This window comes from Nyctereutes procyonoides, unplaced genomic scaffold, assembly GCF_905146905.1.
Source record: "Nyctereutes procyonoides isolate TBG_1078 unplaced genomic scaffold, NYPRO_anot_genome, whole genome shotgun sequence".
Lineage (NCBI taxonomy): Eukaryota > Metazoa > Chordata > Mammalia > Carnivora > Canidae > Nyctereutes > Nyctereutes procyonoides.
Window position 1 is genome coordinate 57,202,806 of NW_026575020.1, and position 16,961 is coordinate 57,219,766.

Consider the following 16,961-nt stretch of genomic DNA (forward strand, 5'->3'; position numbering starts at 1 on the left):
CGTGACTTGTATCGAAAGTTAAAAAGGGACTTTTGAATCGCACGTCGCTCCTGACCCCTACCTACGGTTCATGACGACTGTACACCGACGAGCAGCGGCGGGATGGCGGACCAGCACTGGGTACCGAGCGCCGGGGCGTCTGGGCCCCCCCTCCCCCCGCCCCGGGGCCCGGGGTCCGCGTGGTGGGGGAGGGCGGTTCGCTCTCGGGGGCGGGGGAGGTCTCGGGAGGTGGGGGAGCCGTTGCGTAGGGAGGTTTGTTTGGTTCGCAGCAGGGCGCTCCCCCGGGAGCCGCTGCGTGCAAGGGGAGGCGGGGAGGCGGGGAGGCGCGCGGCTGGCAGGATGCTCCCGGGCCCGGGTCGGCGCGTGTGCGAGTGTGTGCACGGTGGGGAGGTGCAGGGCGTGTGCACGGCACGGGCTGGACGCGCGTCGGGGCGGGCGCCGGTCGGGGCTGCACGGAGGGCTGGCGCCGCGGGGCCAAAACGCCGCGCGAACCCGGGCCCAGGCGCCGCAGGGCGCGGGCGGAGCGAACGGGGCGGACGTAGCGCCCCGCGGCCCAGCGCGCTTCCACCGAGCTGCAGCGCCCACGGACCGGGAAGGAGGTCGCCCGAGCCTCGGTGCACCGCGGGCGGAGCGCGAGCCCCCGAGACCTGCACGCGCCCGGGCCGGGGGAGCGCGCGCGCGCCCGCCCGCCCGCCCGCTCGCACCCCGGCGCGCTCCCCGCGCAGTCTGCGGAACCACAACGCGAGCGGGTATTAAGGGGGAAGGACGGGGCGTGGCCTGCCCGGGACGAACCAATGGGCCGGGGAGGGGCGCGCGGGGGCGGAGCTCGGATGCAGAGCGCCGATTGGCCGGCTCGCCCTCCGGTATGCAGATGCGGCGGAGTCACGTGGCAGGGGCCGGGACGACTTCCTGTTGGAGGCCAACGCGGGGCGGGGAAGGGGGCGCGAGCGCCCCGTCTGGCTGGAGCGGGGGGAGGGGGGTTCTTGTCAGTTAGAGCAACAAGATGGCCGCGGTGGCAGCTCCGCACCTCAGCGCGACGGCCCCGGGAGCCGCAGCCGCCGCCGCCAGCCCCGCCGCCCCGCAGCCCTGAGCGCCGCCCGGGCCGCCCCCGCCGCGCCTGACAGGGCCGCCCCCGCGCCCGCCGCGCTCCTGCCGCCGCCGCCGCGGGCCCGCCCGAGCCGCGGGCGGAGGGAGCGGAGCCGGCCGAGCGCCCAGCGCACATCGCCGCCGCCGCCGCCGCCGCCGCCGCCGCCGCCGCCTCGGACCCCGGGCCGCGCCGGAGCCGCCGTCCCGCTCGCGGGCGCGAGGAGGAGGACGCGTCGCGGCGTCGCCGGGGCCGGACCTGGACCTGCCGGGACGCGCCGCCGCCCACCCGCCCGCGCCGCCGCCGCCGCCGCCGCCGCCGCCGCCCGCGCCGGGACCTGAGCCCGCGGCGCCGGCGCTGAGGGGGCCCCTGCCGCCCGAGCAGCCCGCAGGCCCCGGGGCGGCCGCCCGCGTCGCCGTCGCCGTCGTCGTCGCTGTGGCCGCCAGGCCCGCGCCGCCGGAGCCCCGCCGAGGAGCAGCCGCCGCCGCCGCCGCCGCCGCCGCCGCCGGGGACGGAGCCCAGGTGAGCGCCGGCCGGGCCTCGGAGCCGCCGCGGTGGCCGGGCGGGCCGCGCCGCCTTTGTTCGTCCGGGCCCGGAGCGCGAGCGCCCGTCCGAGCCCCGCGGCCGTCGGAGCCGCGCGCCCCCGCCCCTCCCCCGCGAGCGGGCGCCCGTGGGTCTCGCATCCCCGGGGCGCGCCGGGCGGAGGCCCCCGAGCCGCGGTCGGGGGGGAGGGGGACGGAGAAGGCAGCCGCCGGCCTGGCGCGCGCGCGGGCTGAGGGGGCCGAGGGGGCCGAGGGGGCCGCGGGGGCCGCGGAGCCGCCTCTGCCGGAGCGACGCCTCGCGTGCACCGTTGCCCCGCGGATGACATTGAATCGGTCGGCGCGTGGCCGTGAGACGGGGCAGGTGCGGACGCGGGGCTTCCCCGCCGGCTCCCCGGGGCTCTGGGAAGCCCGTCGGCGCTGCAGGGCCGGGGCGGCGCGGGCGGCGGGGGGGGGGCGGCCGCAGGTCCCCCGGCGGCGTCCGCGGCCCCGGGCAGAGCGAGCGGCGTCGCCTCGAGCCGCTCTGCCTCTCGTCACGTTAAGCCTCCATTTGGGTTGTCTGCTCGGTGGCGTCGAGGCACGAGCTGCAGATTGTGGACTCAAAATGGTGCTCCGTGGACGTGCAGCCGGAGCGGCCGCCGGGCTGGTCCCTCCCCCCCCCCCCCCCGCACTGTGTTCCCGAGGGGCCCGGCCGCGGTCGGCGTCGTGGTCAGGCCGGGAGGGCCACCGGGTGCGCGCCGCTGCGAGCCCGAGCGGAGCGGGAGCCGCCGAGGGATGGTTGCGCGCGACTGACTCCCTCACGGTTAGAATTAACGGCGAGGGCGAGCGGAGACCCCGGAAACGTGGCTTGAGCGGTCTCAGCACACGGTGCCGGTCGGTTGGAAACGTGCAGGGGTGCTGACAGGTGTGTGCCTACACTGCGGACTCCCGTACTGCGAGAAAGAGCAGACGCTGAAATGCAGCCCCTGGGCCGGATGGACTTGGTTGGCTGAGGGCACCTTGAGGAGAAGTGCGTTATTCCCCAACCACAGAGGCGGTGAAGGGCTTAGAACACCTCCCATTGCGGCACTCCTAGGATGCATCGTTGGGGGGAGATGATGGTAAACGAGGCTTTGCAAACGACTAGCCCGGTTGCGCTAACCACGTTGGTTTGATTGTCGGTGTTTACAGATGCGAGGGGCGCTCTTAATAGCTATAGCCGCTGCTTTACTTGCCTGTCGTGAAAGTTTGCTTTTTCTACAGAAAGTTTCTAATGTTCGCCTTTTCATAGGAATAGAGGTTCTCAGAATTGTTTTCCTTTCACACGTTGGGTCATGGGAAATTGATAGCTCAGAAAAATGGTAATAGTAGTAATAGTGTTGGCTGAGCGAAATTTGACTTAGGGTGATGCAGAGCGATTTTTTCAAACTAGCACTTCTTAAGCAGGGGAGTGGATTCGTGAGAGACACGGAGAGTGAGGCAGAGACACAGGCAGAGGGAGAAGCAGGCTCCTTGCAGGGAGCCCGATGCGGGACTCGATCCCAGGACCCCGGGATCATGACCTGAGCAGAAGGCAGCTGCTCAACCACCGACCCACCCAGGCGCCCCAGACTTGATTTTATTGTGAGGATCTTGTTGTTGTTGTTTTTTTGCTTTATTTATTTATTTATTTATTTATTTATTTTAGATTTTATTTATTTGAGGGGTAGAGAGAGTGTGAGCATACACGCCCTAGTGGGGTGGAGGGGCCAAAGGAGAGGGAGAAGCAGGCTCCCCACTGAGCAGGGAGCCCAATGTGGGGCTTGATCCCAGCACCCTGAGATCATGACCTGGGTTGAAGGCAGACACTCAACCGACTGAGCCACCCAGGCACCCCAAGGATCTAGTTTTAAAAGACTAAGTCTCCGATGTTTCTTGTCCGAACCGAAGACCTTATTGACCGGTACCTCCGTTTTACTCTTAAGCTATTAAATAAGGTGGACAGCGAGTCTGTCATAAGGGTGAATCCTCAGTGTTTCATTTTGGATTCTGGCATTTAAATATTCTAGTAGTAACCTAGTGTACATGTAAATGTTGACTTTTGGTTTTTCTTCTTACAATGTTTATTGTTCTTTTTCAAGTGGCATATGCTCTAACACTTGGACAAAGATTATTTTGTAGCAGGTTTATGTTTATACTTAGTTGGCTTGAGAGTTTTGGAACAAATAGTTGCATTAGAGGGCTGATTATGAGGAAAGTGGGGTGTACTGTTTCATTGGATCCACAGGGATCAAAACAGAAGTAAGTCATGGGGGGAATATACTCTAAAATTACAGTATTTCTCACCACCACCACCTTTTTTGTTAAATAGCCGGCTTTACTGAGATAAATTTGTGCTTTTCCAAATGCTGTCATCTGGCTCACCTCCAAAACCAAGATGGGGAGGAGGAGGTCAGGGCTGGAGGGGGCAGCCTTTTTCCCTAGTGAAGAGAGCTTTCAGTTGGAAAGAAATGGAAGATAGAATTCCTACAGTACTGGCTGCAGACGGGAGTGTCTGCATGACTGCCCCAGCTCCAAGTGAGAGCAAGGAGGGCCTGAGTGTAAACTTACTCTTGCTCCACTCAAAGTGATGCTAATCTTAAATTAAAAAAAAAAAAAGTACTAATGGAAATTTATTTATCCGTTATTTGATTTGAGTATATAGAATGTCTTTGGCATCGTATAACTTCCCTAACAACTTAACATTTTAAGGCTTAAGAGCCATTTTAAAGACTATTTCAATGTCTTTTTGACTTTCCCCATTAAGAATTAGATCCATGAGATTGCATGTGTATGTTGTAGGCCACTCGTTAGCGCTCAGTTAGGCTTTATTGTGCAAAGGTTACTATCAGAGAAGATTTTATAAGGAAGAAAATCAGTTGTCATCTCTGAGGCTGTTTCCCCTTCTCAGAACAACATGAGATTTGCAGATGTAGCAAACGAAGATTATCTAGCCAGAGCAACTAAAGTCCCAGGGTCAGAGGTGGGGGAACATGAGAAACGGAGAGGTGAGGAGGGACAGATTTATAAAAGGTCTTGGAAGCAGGAGAGGGATGTGTTGAGGGAGCAAGAGGTAGAGCCTTCAGCAGATAGGGCCTGGAAAGTCTAAGTAAGTAGGGGAAGAGTCAGGCAACTTTGTTTCTGTGTGTTTTGTTTTTGGTTTCTTTGAAATTGTTATGGCTTTCTTAGTGGTGATTTTGAGACAAATGGGTTTTTACCTTTCACCCCAGCTTTATTTCAGAGGGTTTTCTGGTGTTTTCAATGAGCTGTAAGGAAATCTTTTGAAGGAGTATTGGTGCTGCAGTCTATTTTGTATGATGAGTGGATTTTATTTGCTTAATTAAGACAGTTGGCATCTTAATTTTGTTTGAAGATGTCATAGACTTAAGTAGAGAGAGCAGAATATTAAATGAGAACTGGCCTTTTTGTCAGACAGATTTTATAGATTTTTTTGCTTTAAGTCAGTCTAATTGTGAACCTCTAAATTTTTTACAAATTATTATTATTAAAAAAACAAATTATTATTATTATTTTTAACAGATTTTTATTTATTCATTCATGAGACACACACACACACACAGAGAGAGAGAGAGAGAGAGAGAGAGAGGCAGAGACACAGGCAGAGGGAGAAGCAGGCCCCATGCAGGGAGCCTGACGTGGGACTTGATCCTGGAACCCCAGGATCACACCCCGGGCCGAAGGCAGGCGCTAAACCGCTGAGCCACCCAGGGATCCCCAATTTTTACAAATTAGCTTTTAAATAATGGTGCGGTCATGAGGAGAGCATTCTTTACTTTGCAAAATAATATACAGTAAGCTTTCTTTAAATTTTAATGCAATAAAGATGTTCTCAATTATAGACATTCGGCTTACACACAATTTTTCAAGAATATCATTACTTAAAAATACAAAGGTTACTTGTCAGAAATAGCTATAACCTTGTGTAGAGATTGTGTGATGTTGAAACCAAGAAATGTATAATCCTTGCCCAGTGAACTTGTTTGAATAACTTGCTTAAAATAATCCTGTACGTTTCCTATTGTGCAGAGTATGCGTTTGAACTAGAACTTACTTAATGAAAAGTAAAATACGTATTCACTAATTCTCCAATTGGGATGTGATGAGGTTTTACATATTAAAAACATGGTGAAAATTCATACCCTTTGTGCCATTTTTAGAGTTTTACTAAAAATGAATTCTTTTCTTGGCCACAGATGCTTTCAGAGAATGAAGAAGCTGTTGCAGGGATGGAGAGCTGTTTGTTAAGAATGCATTCTTTCCCTGTAGCCCTCCAAAGGCTATATAGAGCTGTGTGCAAAGCTAGACAATCTGGGCACCCAGCCATAAAACATCACTGCTGAAGCACAGATAGTTGTTCGCACCCTCCTGAGCCCTCCTGGCTGCAACCACAGCAGAAGGAATGGCCTTGGGAAAGCAGTGCTCACTGCTGTTTTGAACTCTTAATATTCCATGTGGCTCTTTGAGTTCCAGCTGTGCAATGGGACTTTGGTTTTCTAAGATAGAGTAATGAATAAGAATGGGTAAGGATATAGCTTCTAAAATATGTCTCTTCCAGGCCAATGTATATAAATATTTGCTCTAGGAAGTAGGAGTAGTGAGTTGTCTGTCCTGTGGTCTCCCTTTCCTTATTTGCCTCTTTGTCACAGCACTCCACTCCTGTTGGAGAGCAACCTGCCTGAAGACGCACAAGATCACTGGACCACTGGGTCACAGCACCCAGGACCCAAAGACTCATCTGGAATCTGTCTTTCAGAGATCCAGCTGTAGTGGCTCAGTTCCCACTTCACTTCCTTATTAAAAATATTTTTGTGCAGAAGTACGAGAATGAGAGTGCGCAAGTATACGAGCTTGTCATCGTTACAAGGTTACAGCATTTTCTGTGACCAACATCTGTTTGTATGAATCCACAAGATCCCCTGTGACCTTCTAGAATACCAACACTAAACAGCTCTGCTTTTTATTTTTTGTATTATTTTATTATTTTATTATTTTAAATGATTATTTATTTATTTATTCATAGAGACACACAGAGAGAATGAGAGGCAGAGACACAGGCAGAGGGAGAAGCAGGCTCCATGCAGATAGCCCGACATGGGACTCGATCCAGGGTCTCCAGGATCACGCCCTGGGCTGCAGGCGGCGCTAAACCGCTGTGCCACCGGGGCTGCCCTGCTTTTTCTTTAAAGACCCAATCTGTTTTCCTGCGTCTTGAAAATTAGTACTCCATTACGTCTTCAGAATGCCCGAACTGTAGGCCTGCAGTATCACAGTATTATGTCAGATTATCCACAGAGGGGGGATAACCCTTGTCTGTGATTGAATCCCTTACTGAGGTGTAGACTGGCTAGTGCCAAGATGGTCTGGGGGAATATGGGCTTTGTTGGATTTATTTTGTGTGTACAGTGTAGCTCATTAAGAATTGTATCTCTCACAGCTAAAATCAGTTGCTTGAGTTGAGCCTGGCAAAGGTATTGTTTACTTTTTATTCCCAAAGATAATTTCTTTTTAATTACTCTTTTAATAAGTGGGGGTAAATCTAAGTTAAAATAGCAACTAGGAATTAAAGTCAAGATCTGTATTTGGGAAACGGTGGCATTCGTACAACATACCACCTTTCTATCCACTCTGCTGTGGAAAGATGTTAACAGAGTTGTTCAGGAATTACAAGGTGGGGGGCATACAGAATTACTCCTCTGATTACATTCTGTTTTCTCACACTGTATGTGAAGTGGGCAATGCAGAAGGGGAGGGGAAAGTGTGTAGGAACGGAACGTAATCTGCTTTGTTCTTCAGGAGGCTGATGTTTTAAAGGAGGATTTGGGGCCAGGAGATGAGGTCGGGGAAGAAGATGATGGCTCTGTGGAAGGAAGGACATTTGAGTCTCTGGGGACAATTGGGAATGGGAGTGGGGGGTAGTTAGAAAGCATGCTGTCAGTTCACCAGACCTCCGCTTAAAAATAATCTTCAAGGGACACTGGGTGGCTCAGTGGTTGAGCGTCCGCCTTCAGCTTAGGGTGTGATCCTGCAGTCCCAGGATCTAGTCTCACATGAGGCTCCCACGTGGGGAGCCTGCTTCTCCCTCTGCCTATGTCTCTGCCTCTCTATATATATCTCTCATGCATAAATAAATACAATCTTTATTTTTATTTTTTATTTATTTATGATAGTCACAGAGAGAGAGAGAGAGAGAGAGAGAGAGAGAGAGAGAGAGGCAAAGACATAGGCAGAAGGAGAAGCAGGCTCCATGCACCAGGAGCCTGATGTGGGATTCGATCCTGGGTCTCCAGGATCGCGCCCTGGGCCAAAGGCAGGCGCCAAACCGCTGCGCCACCCAGGGATCCCAAATAAATACAATCTTTAAAAAAAAAAAAAAAAAACACAACACACCTGAAAAATGGTTGCTTTTCATGCTCCTGATGTACAGACAAAAAAAGGGAGGGCAGTGAAGGAAGTAATTTCTACACAAGCCTATAGCTTGTAGGAAGTAAAGCCAGAATCTAGATTCAGACAGTCTACTTCATAGCCCTCACTCATGGATAAACAGCTTGAATTATTTGAATAGCTTTTTAATTAGTCTCTCTTCTGGTCTATATCCTACCAATCCATCTGCTAATATTAACTGAATACTTTCTGGGCACTTTGTGTGTGTAATCCATTCCTCAGCTGCAACTTGTAAGGTAGCTCTTGTTACTGTGTACATTCTCTCGATGGGGAAGCTAAGCCCCATGGAGGATGAATAATTTACCCCAAATCAGAGACTTAATAATGTGTTGACATCCTATGATGCTGAAATTGGAGCATTTTATCATCCCCCTGTGCTATCCTCTAAACCCCAAGCCTGGTCACATCATTTCTGCTTTACTCCACCAAAACTTACTGGCTTCTCTGTGCAGTGGCCACAGTGAGGATTGACAGCTTTCTGCCCTCCTAGAGTTATCTGACTAGTGAGAGAGGCAGGCACCAAACAAACAAACAAACAAAAAAAAACAAAAACTGAAATAGCAATTAAATGTTGTGAAACTTCCTTAAGTTAACAAAAACTTATGGTAGTATATAATTATATAGTCATATACCACGTCTGCCCTCTTGAAGATGCACGTTAACATACTGGATGCTCAGAGAAGTCTGGCAGAAAAAAAAATATGTTAACCTTTATTAGCTCAGTGTTCCCCAAATGCACGTGACCTCAAAACATTGTTTTCACTTTATACTACTTTTTGGTTCAGTGGAATCAACTTTGAGAATGCAGAAATGGAGTAGCCTGATCATTCTGAAGAGGACGAGGACCCAGGGGTTGCAGTGGTCAGGCAAGACTTCACCGGATACAGGTCCTGGAAAGTTGATAGAATTTGACTGAATGGGGGAACTTTTTAGAAAGTGACTAATATAGTAGCTGGGACTCTTTTTTTTTTTTTTTTCTGTTAAAGTAGGCTCCATGCCCAGTATGGAGCCCAACATGGTACTTGAACTCACAACCCTGAGATCAAGACCCGAGCTGAAATCAAGTGTCGGTTGGGCACTTAACCAACTGACCACCTCAAATATTGAGCCATCAAGGAGTCCCTGAGACTCAATATTTTTATTGAATGAGTGAACACTAAGGCCTAGCTGGGTAGAACTTCCATTTTTTGGCGTCATCATTGCTGGGCATGACATAAACCGAGTAGTAGATTAGAAGCTTTTTTTTTTTTTATTAAAGATTTTTTTTTAAATTTATTTATTCAGAGAGAGAGGGATAGAGATGCGGGCAGAGGGAGAAACAGGCTCCATGCAGGGAGCCTGACGTGGGACTCGATCCCGGGTCTTCAGGATCACACCCTGGGCTGCAGGCAGCACTAAACCGCTGAGCCACCCGGGCTGCCCACATTAGAAACTTTTGAGCCAAAATATAGTAGATGGTTAGAGAGGAAATTGGAAGTTTGAACACCATGGCTATTGTAGTTGTCTGTGGAGGGTGATGCATGCTTGGACAAGCTGATTGGTAGGATCAAACTGAAAGGGTGTTACAGAGGCGCCTGGGTGGCTCAGTCAGTTGGGCATCTGCCTTTGGCTCAGGTCATGATCTCTGGGTCCTGGGATTGAGCCCCACATCAGGCTCCTTGTTCAGTGAGGAGTCTGCTTCTTCCTCTCCTATCCCTCCTCTGCTCATGCTTTCTCGGTTGCTCTCTCTCAAATAAATAAGTAAAATCTTAAAAAAAAAAAAGATTTTACAAATAATCAGCAGGACAAAAATTACAATACTGGTGTGGGCTGTTGGAAGAAATGACTTCTCTTTTGTTTTTTAAGATTTTATTTATTTATTCATGAGAGACATAGAGAGAGAGGCAGAGACACAGGCAGAGGGAAAGGCAGGCTCCACGCAGAGAGCCTGATGTGGGACTCGATCCCAGGTGTGCAGGATCAGGCCCTGGACCGAAGGTGGCGCTCAAACCGCTGAGCCACCAGGGCTGCCCTAGATTCTTTTTTCTAACAAAGATAACAAAATAACAAAATGGACTTTCTCTTTCTTTCTTTCTTTCTTTTTTTTTTTTTTTTCTCCCATAGAGTGGAGTGGGGAAGCTTTGGGAGAGGGCCTTAGAACAGATAAGAATGTTCCTTATTTACTGTAGTCAGGTGATGAGTAAGAACCTTAGCCACAGTTGTACTTTTGTATGTATTAGGTTTTGTATTTAATTGATGAGCATGAGTCATTCACCCTGTTCATTTTAGACTCAAAACCCCAGCAAAGCTCTTTACAGATTCATGCTTTGCAAAGAATCCTTCATTATCATCATCATTTCTCTTTTAGATTTTGAGTTACTTGGTAGCAGGGGTAATAACCTGTCCATCTTTGTAATATCTACAGTATTTTATGGATACTAAGGTCAACGTTTTCTGTTTTGAGTAATCTGTTTCTTCAGAGATGTTTCCACAAATGAGAGTAGAGGGAGAGAAGAGGCTGAGAAATGAATACTTTCCCTCTGTTTTTAATCTTTTCAGGATAGTGACCATATTTTCAACTAGTCAGCCCAGCATATGGGGATGTATCTGCAGGTGTGAGGCCATCCCCTCAGTCCTCAGTTGTACCCTTGCACTGTTTTCTGTGAGTACCCAGAGTAGGAGGCTATTTCCCCTCCCTGAAGCCCTCGGGCTTTGCCAGGAAGCGCCACCCACCCAATTATGAAGAAATAATGTGTGACATTTCTTATGGACATTTGAAATTTAGGTATGATAAACAAATTACAAAATAATCCCCGGTTTGCCTTTTATTTTTTTATGTTTTTTACCCCCAGTTTGCCTTTTAAAGACCTTGTAACTAAAAATAAAAATAAAAATAAAAATAAAGACCTTGTAACTATCTTCAGATACTAGCACATTGGAGAAATAAGTATTATAAATAATGGAATCATTCTAGCCAACCCAGAATGTCTGGTTAGTTGTATTATTTTATTCTCTATCAGAGGGACTCTAGAAATCAGATCAGATTTTAAAAGATTTTAAAATTCTCTTTTGTGAAATCAGTTTATGTTGACTCCTAATTTAAATACTCATTTGACAAAATTATTAGTTGTGATTATTTAATCAGCTTACACACATTCCTATTTATCTTTTTTTTTTTTCCTATTTATCTTTCTTTAAGATTTATTTGAGAGAGAGAGTGAGAGAGACAGGGGCTTCAGAGAGAGAAAGGACAAGCAGGGGAGAGGGGCAGAAGGAGAGGGAGAAACAGACTCCCTGCAGGGCAAGGAGCCCCATGTGGGAATCAATTCCAGGGCCCTGAGATCATGACCTGAGTCAAAGGCAGATGCATAATTGACTGAGCCACCCAATCACCCCTCTTTTTTTTTTTTTTTTTTAAAGATTTTATTTATTTATTTGACAGAGTGAGCACAAGTCAAGGGCGGGGTGGAAGGGCCCGGGGAGGACAGGGGGAGGGAGAAGGAGAACAGACTCTGGAACTTGATGGGGGCTCAATCCCAGAACCCTGGGATCATGACCTGAGCTGAAGGGAGGTGTTTAACCAGCTGAGCCACCCAGGTGCCTCTCTATCTTTTGATAGCAGAATTTTGATGTGTAGTTCTGATGGCCTAAGAAAATGCGTTTTTCTCTTTCAATTGTGATTTTCTGACTAAATCTCAAATTAGTGGATATTGATTTCAGAATTCAGCCTTTAGGATCACCCAGGAGTTTTTCTTATGTTTCATTTGCTTTTTCCATAGTTTTCCCCCCATTTTTTCATTTGCTCTCTCTTTTTTTTTTTAAGATTTATTTATTTATTCATGAGAGACAGAGAGAGAGAGAGAGAGAGAGGCACGGCAGAGACACTGGCAGAGGGAGAAGCAGGCTCCATGCAGGGAGCCTGATGTGGGACTCGACCCTGGGACCCCAGGATCAGGCCCTGGGCTGAAGGCGGCACTAAACTGCTGAGCCACCCAGGAATCCCCCTCATTTGCTCTTCTTTTTTCTTTTTTTTTTAAGATTTTATTTATTTATTCATAGAGACACACACACAGGGAGAGAGAGAGGCAGAGACACAGGCAGAGGGAGAAGCAGGCACCATGCAGAGAGCCTGACGTGGGACTCGATCCAGGGTCTTCAGGACCACGCCCTGGGCTGCAGGTGGCGCTAAACCGCTGCGCCACCAGGGCTGCCCTCATTTGCTCTTTTAATTTTTTCATTTTATTTTACATTTTCTGTCCTTAAACTGCACTTCAGAAATGATAGTAAGGCCTGGTTTACTATTCATTTGCTATTCATACTGCTTTCTTTCATTTCAGTGCACTATTGTGTTGGTAAGCCTGTTTGCTCTGAAGATATAAATTGACAGCTGGAGAAAGAATTCCAAACTTCATAATACCTATAGCTTTTTAAAAATACATAATTTCACTTTTTGAAAGATTTATTTTAGAGAGAGAGATGGTGCACTTGCATGCACACAAGTGAGGAGAGAGGCAGAGTGAGAGAACCTTCAAGCAGACTTCCCTCTGAGCAGGGAGCCCAATGTGGGGTGGGACTCATTCCCATGACCCATGAGATTACGACCAGAGCCAAAACCAAGAGTCAACTGACTGAGCCATCCAGGTGCCCCAATAGCTGTAGTTTTTTGAGTGATTATCATGTGCCAAGTATAGAAAGCCTAATGTAATTTCATTTATTGTCATCAATAGATGAGAAACCGAGGTACCTTAGAGAGGTCAGGTCTACCTGATTAACAGCGACATGCTCCTGACTGTTTTCTTTTTCCATTTTATTTGGATAGAGTGATTTTCATTATTTTTAAAGATCAAAGAGATCTTTGGGGCACCAAATTTGAACTGTGACATCTGACCTGTTTTAATAAAACAATTTTATTAAATATCATGTAAATAATTTGTGTCTAATGGGTTCACAGACTCAAGTAGTATCATTTGGGGCTCCAAAAGTATATTAAGAGAAAACTAACCTTGATGTGTTTATAAGAAACCTTGTTTATATTTGAGAAACCTAACGGTGAATTCTCTTTTCTCTCTGATTTCTAACTTTAGCACCTAGAATACAGCTAGGCAAGGAGTATGTCTGTAAAACAGAGATCTTATGGATAATTTTTTTTCTGCCACAGCAACAGGTTTTACTTGAAGCATTATTTGAAAATTAGCATTACTGAATATTTTAAGCCTATTTAAAGGGATTCTAGTTTTTTTTTTTTAATAAGTCAAATGTCCTCTTTTTTTTTTTAAGTTTTTTTTTAAATTTTTATTTATTTATGATAGTCACAGAGAGAGAGAGGCAGAGACACAGGCAGAGGGAGAAGCAGGCTCCATGTGCCGGGAGCCCGACGTGGGATTCGATCCCGGGTCTCCAGGATCGCGCCCTGGGCCATAGGCAGGCGCTAAACCGCTGCACCACCCAGGGATCCCCTCTAGTTTTCATCCAAATTATTAAAAGTGGGAAGACAGGGATCCCTGGGTGGCTCAGCGGTTTGGCACCTGCCTTCTACTCAGGGCATGATCTTGGAGTCCCGGGATCGAGTCCCACATCGAGCTCCCTGCATGGAGCCTGCTTCTGTCTCTGCCTGCCTCTCTCTCTCTCTCTCTCTCTCTCTCTCTCTCTCTCTCTCTCTGTCTCTCTCATGAATAAATAAAATCTTTAAAAAAAATGGGAAGACATTTCTGTAAAACTGTCACCTTGAAACTAGAATGCTTTAGTTAATGGGGTAAACTGGAAGTAAGCTGCCTTTGATACAGGAGAGCCACGTACAGATGGGTGATAACTGTTTTTCTTCTAATTCACCCATTTCCTATTCAGTCTGAAATCTCAGTTGGAAAGCAATTTCCCTTACTTGACCCATTTTTCTTTTTTTTTTTTTTTTTTTAATTTTTATTCATTTATGATAGTCACAGAGAGAGAGAGAGAGAGAGGCAGAGACAAAGGCAGAGGGAGAAGCAGGCTCCATGCACTGGGAGCCCGACGTGGGATTCGATCCCGGGTCTCCAGGATCGCGCCCCGGGCCAAAGGCAGGCGCCAAACCGCTGCGCCACCCAGGGATCCCCCCATTTTTCTTCAGTATTATATCTTCTGCTTCTTGAACAAAAAAAGTTTGAAGGCATGGAGTGTTGTAAATCCTTGCAGACTTATATGGTAAGAAGACTCGGATACTTGCTTTGGAATACACATATTATCTTTTGTCATGTGGCTCTCTGGTTGGAGGGATAACAATCTTGCTTTTTTTTTTTTTTTTAGTACTTCTAAATAGTTTACTTGCCAAATAGTTGCAAAGGATTATTGGATAAAGAAACGGCCCAAATCAATACAGCCTTTACTGCATCTTTAAAATATCACAAATAAGACTGACAAATCATCTGGCATCTTGCTGTTTCTGTTACTGGGCAACTTAGATCTCATTCATCAGCCTGCTGAACTGTTCCTTTTTCAGAAAAATAGGTAACATCCAAAAATTTTCTGGTAACATTGTTTTTAACTGTTTGGTTTGCTGAATTGAGGCAGCTGAGTTTCATACAAGTTCAATGTCATTTCCTTCAACAACTAACTCATGTTTTGGGGCACCTGGGATTGCTCGGTCGGTTAAGTGTCCAACTCTTGAATTCAGATCATGTCATGATCTCAGGATCATGGAATTGAGCCCCGTGCTGGACTCTGTACTCAGTGGGGAGTCTGCTCAAGATTTTCCCTCTCCTTCTTTCTTTGTCCTCCTCGCCTAGTGCCCGCTTGCCTTCTTTCTCTCTCTCTCTCTCAAAATAAATAAGTCTTAAAAAAATAATTAACTCATCTTTTTGGGATTGAGATACTAGACAAGCAACACATGAACTCTCCCGACCCCCCGTGGATGTATTTTTCACCCAAGAAATTTTGATTTCAAGAAGAGAACTATTCTTCTGAATAACAATGTTGATAGGAAAATGAGCATACATGGACCTCATATAGTAACAGAAACCCAGTAAATTACCCTTGATCATGTTCTGTAACTGACTATAGATAGTATGGACAATAGCCAGCTCTTTTCTATTTCTGCCATTTGTCAACTCAGAGCCTCTTTTTTTCCAAGGAGACTGGGTTCTACGTTGATGTGATTGAAGTCCCGCTGCAGGGTTCCTCTGGGGCCCTTGACAATAACAGTACATCCCTTTAGAGTGATGTTGACATTTTCTGGAATGTTGACAGTCTGATTGCCAAGAATGGTCTTTATTCTCATAATAGATATGGCAAAGAGCAACAATTTTGCTTCTTTGATTTCACAGTTTTCTGAAAAGATATGTTAAATGACTGATATAGGGAGGCATATGAGTAGAAGGAAAAAATAGGCATGTAGAGGTAAGGATCTTGTTTTAGTAACAGTTTAAGGATATTATCATTTTAGTAGACGTTATATACGTATATGTCAGTAAGCCTGACATCAATATTTATGTATTGTAATGTCTACTTATATGGAGATTAAGTCTCTTAATATCATTATCTTTAACGCTTCACAGATATGACACGTTATCATGTGATAACATTTATTTCACATCTCCAGCCTATGGAGTGCTTGAATTGGCTCTGTCCTTGCTAGATCAATTCTAAATGTCCTAACACCTAACTTAACAGGAATCTCCTTTATGAAAACCTCTCTGACTTCACTCAGGGAAACTTTCTCTTCTTTATTGAGAGTCACACCTTTAGTAATTCAGCCCTGTGACTTTAAATACCACACATGCTCTGAAGACTCCTAAATTTTATATCACTGGCCTAGACTGCTCCCCAGACACGGTATTTGCATACCCAGTTGCCTTGCCACATCTCCATGTGACTGTTGCATGAGAATCTCCACCTCAGATGTCCAGGACTGAACTCCTGCTCTTGCCCCTATGTTCACTGCACTTGGACTCCTTTCTATATCCAGCAGCACTTCCCTCCTTTTAGTTGCTCCAGTCAAAAGTTGTGGAATCCCCCTTGACTCCCTTCTTTGTCTCTATGTACAGTCCATAAGAAATTAAACAAGAAATTTGTGAGTAACTGTGGGTCAAAGAAGAGATCGCAAGGGAAAGTCAGAACATATTTTGAACTGAATTAAAAATAAGAAACAGAACATAACTAAAATTCATGTGGTTCAGCCAAACTATACTAAGAGGAAAATTTATAGCTTTAAATGTCTATATTAGAAAAGGAGAAAGATCTCAAATAAAAAATAAGCTTTCACCTTATGAATCCAGAGAGTAAAAAGCAAACAAAAGGAAGGAAACAAAGGTCAGAGTGGAAGTCAATGGAGTAGACACAGAAAAATAGTACAGAAGATCAATGAAACCAAAGGTGCTTAATTGAAAAGATCAACAAAATTGACAAGCCTGTGGCTAGATTGAGAAAAATAGGGAAGATACAAATTACTAAAATCAAGAATGAAAGAGGGGACATGAGTAATGATCTTGCAGAAATGAAATAGGTGCTCTGAATAACTTTATGCTAATAAATTAGACGGCTTAGATGAAATGACACAGTCCTAAAAAGGGACAAATCACCGAAACTGATTTTTTTTTAAGATTTTTCTATTTATTCATGAGAGAGACAGAGAGAGAGGCAGAGACATAGGCAGAGGGAGAAGCAGGCTCCATGCAGGGAGCTTGATATAGGACTTGATATCGGGACTCCAGGATCATGCCCTGGGTTGAAGGCAGGTGCCAAACTGCTGAGCCACCCAGGCATCCCTTAAAAGAATGAAAAATCTGAATGGGCATATAACAAGACAGTAATTACAAATCTTTTTTTTTTTTTTTTAAGATTTTAATTATTTGTGAGGGAGAAAGCACAAGCAGGAGAAGAGTCAGAGGGAGAGGGAGAAGCAGGCTTCCCACTGAGCAGGGAGCCCAGTG

At 47.0% G+C, this 16,961-nt stretch overlaps 1 protein-coding gene and 1 pseudogene across 2 annotated transcripts in view; one reads left to right on the forward strand and one right to left on the reverse strand.

Annotated features, from left to right (window-relative positions):
• The first annotated feature begins 1,472 nt into the window (after window positions 1-1,472).
• TNRC6C (trinucleotide repeat containing adaptor 6C) overlaps window positions 1,473-16,961 on the forward strand; it is a 150,834-nt gene continuing 135,345 nt past the window's right edge. For both annotated transcript variants that reach the window (XM_055321319.1, XM_055321335.1), the window contains exon 1: window positions 1,473-1,606. The gene's annotated coding sequence lies outside the window, so the exon portion shown is untranslated. The remainder of the gene's footprint in view (window positions 1,607-16,961) is intronic.
• Window positions 14,499-15,310, reverse strand: LOC129502060 (60S ribosomal protein L9-like; annotated as a pseudogene).